Raw genomic sequence first — 14,636 nt, forward strand, 5'->3', positions numbered from 1 at the left:
TTTGGGGAGTCGGGGAGCTTGGGGGAGTAGGAGAGTTGGGGGAGTAGGAGAGCTTGGGGGAGTAAGAGAGCTTGGGGGAGAAGGAGAGCTTGGGGGAGTAGGAGAGTTGGGGGAGTAGGAGAGCTTGAGGGAGTAGGAGAGCTTGGGGGAGCAGGAGAGCTTGTGGGAGTAGGAGAGTTTGGGGGAGTAGGAGAGCTTGGGGGAGTAGGAGAGCTTGGAGGAGTAGGAGAGCTTGGGGGAGTAGGAGAGCTTTCGGGAGTTGGCGATCACACTGGAGTAGCAGAGCTTACCGGAGTAGTAGAGCTTACCGGAGTAGGAGAGCTTACCGGAGTAGGGGAGCTTGGGGGAGTAGGAGAGCATGGAGGTGTAGGAGAGCGAGGAAGAGTAGGAGAGCTTACCGGAGTAGGAGAGCTTGGGGGAGTAGGAGAGCTTGGGGGAGTAGGAGAGCGTGGAAGAGTAGGAGAGCTTGGGGGAGTAGGAGAGCTTGGGGGAGTAGGAGAGCTTGGGGGAGTAGGAGAGCTTGGGGGAGTAGGAGAGCTTGGGGAAATAGGGAGCTAGGGGGAGCAGGAGAGCTTGGGGGAGTAGGAGAGCTTGGGGGAGTAGGAGAGCTTGGGGGAGGAGGAGAGCTTGGTGGAGTAGGAGAGCTTGGGGGAGTAGGAAATGCTTACCGGAGTAGGAGAGCTTACCGAAGTAGGAGAGCTTACCGGAGTAGGAGAGCATACCGGAGGAGGAGATCTTGGGGGAGTCGGAGAGCTTACCGGAGTCAGAAAGCTTACTGGAGTAGGATAGTTTACTGGTGTCGGAGAGCTTGGGGGAGTAGGTGAGCTTGGGGGAGTAGGCGATCATACTGGAGTAGGAGAGCTTACCGGAGTAGGAGTGCTTAGCGGAGTAGGAGAGCTTGGGGATTAGGAGAGCTTACCAGAGTAGGAGAGCTTACCGGATTAGGAAAGCTTGGGGGAGTAGAAGAGCTTACCGGAGTAGGAGAGCTTACCGGAGTAGGAGAGCTTGGGGGAGTAGGAGAGCTTGGGGGAGTAGGAGAGCTTGGGGAATAGGAGAGCTTGCGGTAGTAGGAGAGCTTGCGGGAGTAGGAGAGCTTGCGCGAGTAGGAGAGCTTGCGGGAGTAGGAGAGCTTGGGGGTGTAGGAGAGCTTGAGTTGTAGGAGAGCTTGGGGGAGTAGGAGAGCTTGGGGGAGTAGGAGAGCTTGGGGGAGGAGGAGAGGTTTCGTGAGTAGGCGATTATACTGGAGTAGGAGAGCTTACCGGAGTAGGAGAGCTTGGGGGAGTAGAAGAGCTTTCCGGAGTAGGAGAGCTTTCCGGAGTAGGAGAGCTTACGGGAGTAGGAGAACTTGGTGGCATAGGAGAGCTTGCGGGAGTAGGAGAGCTTGGGGGATTAGGAGAGCTTGGGTGAGTAGGAGAGCTTGGATGAGTAGGAGTTTTAGGGTGATTCGGAGATCATACCAGAGTCGGAGAGCTTACCGGAGGAGGAGAACTTGGGGGCGCAGGAGAGCTTGGGAGATTAGGAGCGCCCACCGGAATAGGAGAGCTTGTGAGAGAAGGAGAGCTTCCTGGAGTATAAGAGCTGACCCGAGTAGGAGAGCTTACTGGAGTAGGAGAGCTTACTGGAGTAGGACATATTGGGGGAGTCGTAGAGCTTGGGGGAGTAGGAGAGCTTGGGGGAGTAGGAGAGCTTGGGGGAGTAGGAGAGCTTTCGGGATTAGGCGATAATACTGGAGTAGCAGAGCTTACAGGAGTAGTAGAGCTTACCGGATTAGGAGAGCATACCGGAGTAGGTTGGTTTACCGGAGTAGGAGAGCTTGGGTGAGTCAGAGAGCTTACCGGAGTCAGAAGGCTTACTGGAGTAGGAGAGTTTACTGGTGTCGGAGAGCTTGGGGGAGTAGGAGAGCTTGGGGGAGTAGGAGATCTTACCGGAGTAGGGGAGCTTGGGGGAGCAGAAGAGCTTACCGGAATAGGAGAGCTTGGGGGATTAGGAGATCTTACCGGAGTAGGGGAGCTTACCGGATTAGGAGAGCTTGGGGGAGCAGAAGAGCTTACCGGAGTAGGAGAGCTTTACGGAGTAGGAGAGCTTGGGGGAGTAGGAGAGTTTGGGGGAGTAGGAGAGCTTGGGTAATAGGAGAGCTTGGGGGAGTCGGAGAGCTTGCGGGAGTAGGAGAGCTTGCGGAAGTAGGAGAGCTTGCGGGAGTAGGACAGCTTGCGGGAGTAGGAGAGCTTGCAGGAGTATGAGAGCTTGGGGGAGTAGGAGAGCTTGGGGGAGTAGGAGAAATTGGGGGAGTAGGAGAGCATGCGGGAGTAGGAGAACTTGCGGGAGTAGGAAAGTTTGGGGGAGTAGGAGAGCTTGGGGGAATAGGAGAGTTTGGGGGAGTAGGAGAGCTTGGGGGAGTAGGAGAGCTTGGGGGAGTAGGAGGGCTTGCCGGAGTAGGAGAGCTTGCGGGAGTAGGAAAGCTTGCGGGAGTAGGAGATCTTGCGGGAGTAGGAGAGCTATCGGGAATAGGAGAGCTTGCGGGAGTCGGAGAGCTTGCGGGAGTAGGAGAGCGTGCCGAAGTAGGAGAGCGTGCCGGAGTAGGAGAGCTTGCCGTAGTAGGAGAGCTTGGGGGAGTAGGAGAGCTTGGGGGAGTAGGAGAGTTTGGGGGAGTAGGAGAGCTTGGGGGAGTAGGAGAGCTTGGGGGAGTAGGAGAGCTTGGAGGAGTAGGAGTGCTTTCGGGAGTTGGCGATCACACTGGAGTAGCAGAGCTTACCGGAGTAGTAGAGCTCACCGGAGTAGGAGAGCTTACCGGAGTAGTAGAGCTTGGGGGAGTAGGAGGGCATGGAGGTGTAGGAGAGCGAGGAAGAATAGGAGAGCTGACCGGAGTAGGAGAGCTTGTGGGAGTAGGAGAGCTTGGGGGAGTAGGAGAGCGTGGAAGAGTAGGAGAGCTTGGGGGAGTAGGAGAGCTTGGGGGAGTAGGAGAGCTTGGGGGAGTAGGAGAGCTTGGGGAAATAGGGAGCTGGGGGAGCAGGAGAGCTTGGGGGAGTAGGAGAGCTTGGGGGAGAAGGAGATCTTGGGGGAGGAGGAGAGCTTGGGGGAGTAGGAGAGCTTGGGGGAGTAGGAGAGCTTACCGGAGTAGGAGAGCTTACAGGAGTAGGAGAGCTTACCGGAGTAGGAGAGCTTACCGGAGGATGAGAGCTTGGGGGAGTCGGAGAGCTTACCGGAGTCAGAAAGCTTACTGGAGTAGGATAGTTTACTGGTGTCGGAGAGCTTGGGGGAGTAGGAGAGCTTGGGGGAGTAGGCGATCATACTGGAGTAGTAGAGCTTACCGGAGTAGGAGTGCTTAGCGGAGTAGGAGAACTTGGGGATTAGGAGAGCTTACCGGAGTAGGAGAGCTTACCGGATTAGGAGAGCTTGGGGGAGTAGAAGAGCTTCCCGGAGTAGGAGAGCTTAACGGAGTAGGAGAGCTTGGGATAGTAGGAGAGCTTGGGGGAGTAGGAGAGCTTGGGGAATAGGAGAGCTTGGGGGAGTCGGAGAGCTTGCGGGAGTAGGAGAGCTTGCGGGAGTAGGAGAGCTTGGGGGAGTAGGAGAGCTTGGGTTGTAGGAGAGCTTGGGGGAGTAGGAGAGCTTGGGGGAGTATGAGAGCTTGCGGGAGTAAGAGAGCTTGCGGGAGTAAGAGAGCTTGCGGGAGTAGGAGAGCTTGCGGGAGTAGGAGAGCTTGCCGAAGTAGGAGAGCGTGCCGGCGTAGGAGAGCTTGCCGGAGTCGGAGAGCTTGCTGGAGTAGGAGAGCTTGCCGGAGTAGGAGAGCTTGGGGGAGTAGGAGAGCTTGGGGGAGTCGGAGAGCTTGCGGGAGTAGGAGAGCTTGCGGGAGTAGGAGAGCTTGCGGGAATAGGAGAGCTTGCGGGAGTAGGAGAGCTTGGGGGAGTAGGAGAGCTTGTGTTGTAGGAGAGCTTGGGGGTGTAGGAGAGCTTGCGGGAGTAAGAGAGCTTGCGGGAGTAGGAGAGCTTGCCGAAGTAGGAGAGCGTGCCGGCGTAGGAGAGCTTGCCGGAGTCGGAGAGCTTGCTGGAGTAGGAGAGCTTGCGGGAGTTGGAGAGCTTGAGGGAGTAGGAGAGCTTGCGGGAGTATGAGAGCTTGGGGGAGTAGGTGATCTTGTGGGAGTAGGAGAGCTTGCCGGAGTATGAGAGCTTGGGGGAGTAGGAGAGCTTGGGGGAGTAGGATAGCTTGGGGGAGTAGGAGAGCTTGGGGGAGTAGGAGAGCTTGGGGTAGTAGGTGAGCTTGTGGGATTAGGAGAGCTTGGGAGAGTAGGAGAGCTTGGGGGAGTAGGAGAGCTTGGGGGAGTAGGAGAGCTTGCCGGAGTAGGAGAGCTTGCGGGAGTAGTAGAGCATGCGGGTAAAGGAGAGCTTGCGGGAGTCGGAGAGCTTGCGGGAGTAGGAGAGCTTTCGGGAGTAGGAGAGCTTGCGGGAGTAGGAGAGCTTGCGGGAGTAGGAGAGCTTGGGGGACTAGGAAAAATTGGGGGAGTAGGAGAGCTTGCGGGATTAGGTGAACTTGCGGGAGTAGGAAAGCTTGGGGGAGTAGGAGAACATGGAGGAGTAGTAGAGCTTGGGGGTGTAGGAGAGCTTGGGGGAGTAGGAGAGCTTGGGGGAGTAGGAGAGCTTGGGGGAGTAGGAGAGCTTGGGGGAGTAGGAGAGCTTGGGAGAGTAGGAGAGCTTGGGGGTATAGGAGGGCTTGCCGGAGGAGGAGAGCTTGCGGGAGTAGGAGATCTTGCGGGAGTAGGAGAGCTTGCGGGAGTAGGAGAGCTTGTGGGAGTAGGAGAGCTTGCCGGAGTCAGAGAGCTTGCTGGAGTAGGAGAGCGTGCCGGAGTAGGAGAGCTTTGGGGAGTAGGGGAGCTTGGGGGAGTAGGAGAGTTGTGGGAGTAGGAGAGCTTGGGGGAGTAAGAGAGCTTGGGGGAGTAGGAGAGCTTGGGGGAGTAGGAGAGCTTGGGGGAGTAGGAGAGCTTGAGGGAGTAGGAGAGCTTGGGGGAGCAGGAGAGCTTGTGTGAGTCGGAGAGTTTGGGGGAGTAGGAGAGCTTGGGGGAGTAGGAGAGCTTGGGGGAGTAGGAGAGCTTGGGGGAGTAGGAGAGCTTTCGGGAGTTGGCGATCACACTGGAGTAGCAGAGCTTACCGGAGTAGTAGAGCTTACCGGAGTAGGAGAGCTTACCGGAGTAGGAGAGTTTGGGGGAGTAGGAGAGCATGGAGGTGTAGGAGAGCAAGGAAGAGTAGGAAAGCTTACCGGAGTAGGAGAGCTTGGGGGAGTAGGAGAGCTTGGGGGAGTAGAAGAGCGTGGAAGAGTAGGAGAGCTTGGGGGAGTAGGAGAGCTTGGGGGAGTAGGAGAGCTTGGGGGAGTAGGAGAGCTTGGGGGAGTAGTAGAGCTTGGGGAAATAGGGAGCTAGTGGGAGCAGGAGAGCTTGGGGGAGTAGGAGAGCTTGGGGGAGTAGGAGAGCTTAGGGGAGGAGGAGAGCTTGGGGGAGTAGGAGAGCTTGGGGGAGTAGGAGAGATTACCGGAGTAGGAGAGCTTCCCGGAGTAGGAGAGCTTACCGGAGTAGGAGAGCTTACCGGAGGAGGAGATCTTGGGGGAGTCGGAGAGCTTACCGGATTCAGAAAGCTTACTGGAGTAGGATAGTTTACTGGTGTCGGAGAGCTTGGGGGAGTAGGTGAGCTTGGGGGAGTAGGCGATCATACTGGAGTAGGAGAGCTTACCGGAGTAGGAGTGCTTAGCGGAGTAGGAGAGCTTGGGTATTAGGAGAGCTTACCAGAGTAGGAGAGCTTACCGGATTAGGAGAGCTTGGGGGAGTAGAAGAGCTTACCGGAGTAGGAGAGCTTACCGGAGTAGGAGAGCTTGGGGGAGTAGGAGAGCTTGGGGGAGTAGGAGAGCTTGGGGAATAGGAGAGCTTGCGGCAGTAGGAGAGCTTGCGGGAGTAGGAGAGCTTGCGGGAGTAGGAGAGCTTGCGGGAGTAGGAAAGCTTGGGGGAGTTGGAGAGCTTGGGTTGTAGGAGAGCTTGGGGGAGTAGGAGAGCTTGGTGGAGTAGGAGAGCTTGGGGGAGGAGGAGAGGTTTCGTGAGTAGGCGATTATACTTGAGTAGGAGAGCTTACCGGAGTAGGAGAGCTTGGGGGAGTAGAAGAGCTTTCCGGGGTAGGAGAGCTTTCCGGAGTACGAGAGCTTACGGGAGTAGGAGAACTTGGTGGCATAGGAGAGCTTGCGGGAGTAGGAGAGCTTGGGGGATTGGAGAGCTTGGGTGAGTAGGAGAGCTTGGGGGAGTAGGAGTTTTAGTGTGATTCGGAGATCATACCAGAGTCGGAGAGCTTACCGGAGGAGGAGAGCTTGGGGGCGCAGGAGAGCTTGGGAGATTAGGAGCGCCCACCGGAATAGGAGAGCTTGGGAGAGAAGGAGAGCTTCCTGGAGTATAAGAGCTGACCCGAGTAGGAGAGCTTACTGGAGTAGGAGAGCTTACTGGAGTAGGACATATTGGGGGAGTCGTAGAGCTTGGGGGAGTAGGAGAGCTTGGGGGAGTAGGAGAGCTTTCGGGAGTAGGCGATAATACTGGAGTAGCAGAGCTTACAGGAGTAGTAGAGCTTACCGGATTAGGAGAGCATACCGGAGTCGGTTGGTTTACCGGAGTAGGAGAGCTTGGGTGAGTCAGAGAGCTTACCGGTGTCAGAAAGCTTACTAGAGTAGGAGAGATTACTGGTATCGGAGAGCTTGGGGGAGTAGGAGAGCTTGGGGGAGTAGGCGATCATACTGGAGTAGGAGAGCTTACCGGAGTAGGAGAGCTTACCGGAATAGGAGAGCTTGGGGGATTAGGAGAGCTTACCGGAGTAGGGGAGCTTACCGGATTAGGAGAGCTTGGGGGAGTAGAAGAGCTTACCGGAGTAGGAGAGCTTAACGGAGTAGGAGAGCTTGGGGGAGTAGGAGAGTGTGGGGGAGTAGGAGAGCTTGGGTAATAGGAGAGCTTGGGGGAGTCGGAGAGCTTGCGGGAGTAGGAGAGCTTGCGGGAGTAGGAGAGTTTGGGGGAGTAGGAGAAATTGGGGGAGCAGGAGAGCATGCGGGAGTAGGAGAGCTTGCGGGAGTATGAGAGCTTGGGGGAGTAGGAGAGCTTGGGGGAGTAGGAGAAATTGGGGGAGTAGGAGAGCATGCGGGAGTAGGAGAACTTGCGGGAGTAGGAAAGTTTGGGGGAGTAGGAGAGCTTGGGGGAATAGGAGAATTTGGGGGAGTAGGAGAGCTTGGGGGAGTAGGAGAGCTTAGGGGAGGAGGAGGGCTTGCCGGAGTAGGAGAGCTTGCGGGAGTAGGAAAGCTTGCGGGAGTAGGAGATCTTGCGGGAGTAGGAGAGCTTGCGGGAGACGGAGAGCTTGCGGGAGTAGGAGAGCGTGCCGAAGTAGGAGAGCGTGCCGGAGTAGGAGAGCTTGCCGGAGTAGGAGAGCTTGGGGGAGTAGGAGAGCTTGGGGGAGTAGGAGAGCTTGGGGGAGTAGGAGAGCTTGGGGGAGTAGGAGAGCTTGGGTTGTAGGAGAGCTTGGGGGAGTAGGAGAGCTTGGGGGAGTAGGAGAGCTTGGGGGAGGAGGAGAGGTTTCGTGATTAGGCGATTATACTGGAGTAGGAGAGCTTACCGGAGTAGGAGAGCTTGGGGGAGTAGAAGAGCTTTCCGGAGTAGGAGAGCTTTCCGGAGTAGGAGAGCTTACGGGAGTAGGAGAACTTGGTGGCATAGGAGAGCTTGCGGGAGTAGGAGAACTTGAGGGATTAGGAGAGCTTGGGTGAGTAGGAGAGCTTGCGGGAGTAGGAGTTTTAGGGTGATTCGGAGATCATACCAGAGTCGGAGAGCTTACCGGAGGAGGAGAGCTTGGGGGCGCAGGAGAGCTTGGGAGATTAGGAGCGCCCACCGGAATAGGAGAGCTTGGGAGAGAAGGAGAGCTTCCTGGAGTATAAGAGCTGACCCAAGTAGGAGAGCTTACTGGAGTAGGAGAGCTTACTGAAGTAGGACATATTGGGGGAGTCGTAGAGCTTGGGGGAGTAGGAGAGCTTGGAGGAGTAGGAGAGCTTGGGGGAGTAGGAGAGCTTTCGGGAGTAGGCGATAATACTGGAGTAGCAGAGCTTACAGGAGTAGTAGAGCTTACCGGATTAGGAGAGCATACCGGAGTAGGTTGGTTTACCGGAGTAGGAGAGCTTGGGTGAGTCAGAGAGCTTACCGGAGTCAGAAAGCTTACTGGAGTAGGAGAGTTTACTGGTGTCGGAGAGCTCGGGGGAGTAGGAGAGCTTGGGGGAGTAGGCGATCATACTGGAGTAGGAGAGCTTACCGGAGTAGGAGAGCTTACCGGAATAGGAGAGCTTGGGGGATTAGGAGAGCTTACCGGAGAAGGGGAGCTTACCGGATTAGGAGAGCTTGGGGGAGTAGAAGAGCTTACCGGAGTAGGAGAGCTTAGCGGAGTAGGAGAGCTTGGGGGAGTAGGAGAGTTTGGGGGAGTCGGAGAGCTTGGGTAATAGGAGAGCTTGGGGGAGTCGGAGAGCTTGCGGGAGTAGGAGAGCTTGCGGGAGTAGGAGAGCTTGCGGGAGTAGGAGAGCTTGCGGGAGTAGGAGAGCTTGCGGAAGTATGAGAGCTTGGGGGAGTAGGAGAGCTTGGGGGAGCAGGAGAAATTGGGGGAGTAGGAGAGCATGCGGGAGTAGGAGAACTTGCGGGAGTAGGAAAGTTTGGGGGAGTAGGAGAGCTTGGGGGAATAGGAGAGTTTGGGGTTTAGGAGAGCTTTGGGGAGTAGGAGAGCTTGGGGGAGTAGGAGGGCTTGCCGGAGTAGGAGAGCTTGAGGGAGTAGGAAAGCTTGCGGGAGTAGGAGATCTTGCGGGAGTAGGAGAGCTATCGGGAATAGGAGAGCTTGCGGGAGTCGGAGAGCTTGCGGGAGTAGGAGAGCGTGCCGAAGTAGGAGAGCGTGCCGGAGTAGGAGAGCTTGCCGGAGTAGGAGAGCTTGTGGGAGTAGGAGAGCTTGGGGGAGTAGGAGAGTTTGGAGGAGTAGGAGAGCTTGGGGGAGTAGGAGAGCTTGGGGGAGTAGGAGAGCTTGGGGGAGTAGGAGAGCTTTCGGGAGTTGGCGATCACACTGGAGTAGCAGAGCTTACCGTAGTAGTAGAGCTTACCGGAGTAGGAGAGCTTACCGGAGTAGGAGAGCTTGGGGGAGTAGGAGAGCATGGAGGTGTAGGAGTGCGAGGAAGAGTAGGAGAGCTTACCGGAGTAGGAGAGCTTGGGGGAGTAGGAGAGCTTGGTGGAGTAGGAGAGCGTGGAAGAGTAGGAGAGCTTGGGGGAGTAGGAGAGCTTGGGGGAGTAGGAGAGCTTGGGGGAGTAGGAGAGCTTGGGGGAGTAGGAGAGCTTGGGGAAATAGGGAGCTAGGGGGAGCAGGAGAGCTTGGGGGTGTAGGAGAGCTTGGGGGAGTAGGAGAGCTTGGGGGAGGAGGAGAGCTTACCGGAGTAGGAGAGCTTAGCGGAGGAGGAGAGCTTGCTGGATTAGGAGAGCTTGCGGGAGGAGGAGAGCTTGAGGGAGTAGGAGAGCTTGCGGGAGTATGAGAGCTTGGGGGAGTAGGTGAGCTTGTGGGAGTAGGAGAGCTTGCCGGAGTATGAGAGCTTGGGGGAGTAGGAGAGCTTGGGGGAGTAGGATAGCTTGGGGGAGTAGGAGAGCTTGGGGGAGTAGGAGAGCTTGGGGTAGTAGGTGAGCTTGTGGGAGTAGGAGAGCTTGGGAGAGTAGGAGAGCTTGGGGGAGTAGGAGAGCTTGGGGGAGAAGGAGAGCTTGCCGGAGTAGGAGAGCTTGCGGGAGTAGGAGAGCTTGCGGGTAAAGGAGAGCTTGCGGGAGTCGGAGAGCTTGCGGGAGTAGGAGAGCTTTCGGGAGTAGGAGAGCTTGCGGGAGTAGGAGAGCTTGCGGGAGTAGGAGAGCTTGGGGGAGTAGGAAAAATTGGGGGAGTAGGAGAGCTTGCGGGAGTAGGAGAACTTGCGGGAGTAGGAAAGCTTGAGGGAGTAGGAGAGCTTGGGGGAGTAGGAGAGCTTGGGGGAGTAGGAGAGCTTGCGGGAGTAAGAGAGCTTGCCGGAGTCAGAGAGCTTGCTGGAGTAGGAGAGCGTGCCGGAGTAGGAGAGCTTTGGGGAGTAGGGGAGCTTGGGGAAGTAGGAGAGTTGGGGGAGTAGGAGAGCTTGGGGGAGTAAGAGAGCTTGGGGGAGTAGGAGAGCATGGGGGAGTAGGAGAGCTTGAGGGAGTAGGAGAGCTTGGGGGAGCAGGAGAGCTTGTAGGAGAGTTTGGGGGAGTAGGAGTGCTTGGGGGAGTAGGAGAGCTTGGGGGAGTAGGAGAGCTTGGGGGAGTAGGAGAGCTTTCGGGAGTTGGCGGTCACACTGGAGTAGCAGAGCTTACCGGAGTAGTAGAGCTTACCAGAGTAGGAGAGCTTACCGGAGTAGGAGAGCTTGGGGGAGTAGGAGAGCATGGAGGTGTAGGAGAGCGAGGAAGAGTAGGAGAGCTTACCGAAGTAGGAGAGCTTGGGGGAGTAGGAGAGCTTGGGGGAGTAGGAGAGCGTGGAAGAGTAGGAGAGCTTGGGGGAGTAGGAGAGCTTGGGGGAGTAGGAGAGCTTGGGGGAGTAGGAGAGCTTGGGGGAGTAGGAGAGCTTGGGGAAATAGGGAGCTAGGGGGAGCAGGAGAGCTTGGGGGTGTAGGAGAGCTTGGGGGAGTAGGAGAGCTTGGGGGAGGAGGAGAGCTTGGGGGAGTAGGAGAGCTTGGGGGAGTAGGAGAGCTTACCGGAGTAGGAGAGCTTACCGGGGTAGGAGAGCTTACCGGAGTAGGAGAGCTTACCGGAGGAGGAGATCTTGGGGGAGTCAGAGAGCTTACCGGAGTCAGAAAGCTTACTGGAGTAGGATAGTTTACTGGTGTCGGAGAGCTTGGGGGAGTAGGTGAGCTTGGGGGAGTAGGCGATCATACTGGAGTAGGAGAGCTTACCGGAGTAGGAGTGCTTAGCGGAGTAGGAGAGCTTGGGGATTAGGAGAGCTTACCAGAGTAGGAGAGCTTACCGGATTAGGAGAGCTTGGGGTAGTAGAAGAGCTTACCGGAGTAGGAGAGCTTACCGGAGTAGGAGAGCTTGGGGAGTAGGAGAGCTTGGGGGAGTAGGAGAGCTTGGGGAATAGGAGAGCTTGCGGGAGTAGGAGAGCTTGCGGGAGTAGGAGAGCTTGCGGGAGTAGGAGAGCTTGCGGGAGTTGGAGAGCTTGGGGGAGTAGGAGAGCTTGGGTTGTAGGAGAGCTTGGGGGAGTAGGAGAGCTTGGGGGAGTAAGAGAGCTTGGGGGAGGAGGAGAGGTTTCGTGAGTAGGCGATTATACTGGAGTAGGAGAGCTTGGGGGAGTAGAAGAGCTTGGGGGAGTAGGAGAGCGTGGAAGAGTAGGAGAGCTTGGGGGAGTAGGAGAGCTTGGGGGAGTAGGAGAGCTTGGGGGAGTAGGAGAGCTTGGGGGAGTAGGAGAGCTTGGGGAAATAGGGAGCTAGGGGAGCAGGAGAGCTTGGGGGAGTAGGAGAGCTTGGGGGAGTAGGAGAGCTTGGGGGAGGAGGAGAGCTTGGTGGAGTAGGAGAGCTTGGGGGAGTAGGAAATGCTTACCGGAGTAGGAGAGCTTACCGAAGTAGGAGAGCTTACCGGAGTAGGAGAGCATACCGGAGGAGGAGATCTTGGGGGAGTCGGAGAGCTTACCGGAGTCAGAAAGCTTACTGGAGTAGGATAGTTTACTGGTGTCGGAGAGCTTGGGGGAGTAGGTGAGCTTGGGGGAGTAGGCGATCATACTGGAGTAGGAGAGCTTACCGGAGTAGGAGTGCTTAGCGGAGTAGGAGAGCTTGGGGATTAGGAGAGCTTACCAGAGTAGGAGAACTTACCGGATTAGGAAAGCTTGGGGGAGTAGAAGAGCTTACCGGAGTAGGAGAGCTTACCGGAGTAGGAGAGCTTGGGGGAGTAGGAGAGCTTGGGGGAGTAGGAGAGCTTGGGGAATAGGAGAGCTTGCGGTAGTAGGAGAGCTTGCGGGAGTAGGAGAGCTTGCGCGAGTAGGAGAGCTTGCGGGAGTAGGAGAGCTTGGGGGTGTAGGAGAGCTTGAGTTGTAGGAGAGCTTGGGGGAGTAGGAGAGCTTGGGGGAGTAGGAGAGCTTGGGGGAGGAGGAGAGGTTTCGTGAGTAGGCGATTATACTGGAGTAGGAGAGCTTACCGGAGTAGGAGAGCTTGGGGGAGTAGAAGAGCTTTCCGGAGTAGGAGAGCTTTCCGGAGTAGGAGAGCTTACGGGAGTAGGAGAACTTGGTGGCATAGGAGAGCTTGCGGGAGTAGGAGAGCTTGGGGGATTAGGAGAGCTTGGGTGAGTAGGAGAGCTTGGATGAGTAGGAGTTTTAGGGTGATTCGGAGATCATACCAGAGTCGGAGAGCTTACCGGAGGAGGAGAACTTGGGGCGCAGGAGAGCTTGGGAGATTAGGAGCGCCCACCGGAATAGGAGAGCTTGTGAGAGAAGGAGAGCTTCCTGGAGTATAAGAGCTGACCCGAGTAGGAGAGCTTACTGGAGTAGGAGAGCTTACTGGAGTAGGACATATTGGGGGAGTCGTAGAGCTTGGGGGAGTAGGAGAGCTTGGGGGAGTAGGAGAGCTTGGGGGAGTAGGAGAGCTTTCGGGATTAGGCGATAATACTGGAGTAGCAGAGCTTACAGGAGTAGTAGAGCTTACCGGATTAGGAGAGCATACCGGAGTAGGTTGGTTTACCGGAGTAGGAGAGCTTGGGTGAGTCAGAGAGCTTACCGGAGTCAGAAAGCTTACTGGAGTAGGAGAGTTTACTGGTGTCGGAGAGCTTGGGGGAGTAGGAGAGCTTGGGGGAGTAGGCGATCATACTGGAGTAGGAGAGCTTACCGGAGTAGGAGAGCTTACCGGAATAGGAGAGCTTGGGGGATTAGGAGATCTTACCGGAGTAGGGGAGCTTACCGGATTAGGAGAGCTTGGGGGAGCAGAAGAGCTTACCGGAGTAGGAGAGCTTTACGGAGTAGGAGAGCTTGGGGGAGTAGGAGAGTTTGGGGGAGTAGGAGAGCTTGGGTAATAGGAGAGCTTGGGGGAGTCGGAGAGCTTGCGGGAGTAGGAGAGCTTGCGGAAGTAGGAGAGCTTGCGGGAGTAGGAGAGCTTGCGGGAGTAGGAGAGCTTGCAGGAGTATGAGAGCTTGGGGGAGTAGGAGAGCTTGGGGGAGTAGGAGAAATTGGGGGAGTAGGAGAGCATGCGGGAGTAGGAGAACTTGCGGGAGTAGGAAAGTTTGGGGGAGTAGGAGAGCTTGGGTGAATAGGAGAGTTTGGGGGAGTAGGAGAGCTTGGGGGAGTAGGAGAGCTTGGGGGAGTAGGAGGGCTTGCCGGAGTAGGAGAGCTTGCGGGAGTAGGAAAGCTTGCGGGAGTAGGAGATCTTGCGGGAGTAGGAGAGCTATCGGGAATAGGAGAGCTTGCGGGAGTCGGAGAGCTTGCGGGAGTAGGAGAGCGTGCCGAAGTAGGAGAGCGTGCCGGAGTAGGAGAGCTTGCCGGAGTAGGAGAGCTTGGGGGAGTAGGAGAGCTTGGGGGAGTAGGAGAGTTTGGGGGAGTAGGAGAGCTTGGGGGAGTAGGAGAGCTTGGGGGAGTAGGAGAGCTTGGAGGAGTAGGAGTGCTTTCGGGAGTTGGCGATCACACTGGAGTAGCAGAGCTTACCGGAGTAGTAGAGCTCACCGGAGTAGGAGAGCTTACCGGAATAGTAGAGCTTGGGGGAGTAGGAGGGCATGGAGGTGTAGGAGAGCGAGGAAGAATAGGAGAGCTGACCGGAGTAGGAGAGCTTGTGGGAGTAGGAGAGCTTGGGGGAGTAGGAGAGCGTGGAAGAGTAGGAGAGCTTGGGGGAGTAGGAGAGCTTGGGGGAGTAGGAGAGCTTGGGGGAGTAGGAGAGCTTGGGGAAATAGGGAGCTGGGGGGAGCAGGAGAGCTTGGGGGAGTAGGAGAGCTTGGGGGAGAAGGAGATCTTGGGGGAGGAGGAGAGCTTGGGGGAGTAGGAGAGCTTGGGGGAGTAGGAGAGCTTACCGGAGTAGGAGAGCTTACAGGAGTAGGAGAGCTTACCGGAGTAGGAGAGCTTACCGGAGGATGAGAGCTTGGGGGAGTCGGAGAGCTTACCGGAGTCAGAAAGCTTACTGGAGTAGGATAGTTTACTGGTGTCGGAGAGCTTGGGGGAGTAGGAGAGCTTGGGGGAGTAGGCGATCATACTGGAGTAGTAGAGCTTACCGGAGTAGGAGTGCTTAGCGGAGTAGGAGAACTTGGGGATTAGGAGAGCTTACCGGAGTAGGAGAGCTTACCGGATTAGGAGAGCTTGGGGGAGTAGAAGAGCTTCCCGGAGTAGGAGAGCTTAACGGAGTAGGAGAGCTTGGGATAGTAGGAGAGCTTGGGGGAGTAGGAGAGCTTGGGGAATAGGAGAGCTTGGGGGAGTCGGAGAGCTTGCGGGAGTAGGAGAGCTTGCGGGAGTAGGAGAGCTTGGGGGAGTAGGAGAGCTTGGGTTGTAGGAGAGCTTGGGGGAGTAGGAGAGCTTGGGGGAGTATGAGAGCTTGCGGGAGTAAGAGAGCTTGCGGGAGTAAGAGAGCTTGCGGGAGTAGGAGAGCTTGCGGGAGTAGGAGAGCTTGCCGAAGTA

Source organism: Pristiophorus japonicus, unplaced genomic scaffold (genome assembly GCF_044704955.1).
Source record: "Pristiophorus japonicus isolate sPriJap1 unplaced genomic scaffold, sPriJap1.hap1 HAP1_SCAFFOLD_114, whole genome shotgun sequence".
Taxonomy (NCBI): domain Eukaryota; kingdom Metazoa; phylum Chordata; class Chondrichthyes; family Pristiophoridae; genus Pristiophorus; species Pristiophorus japonicus.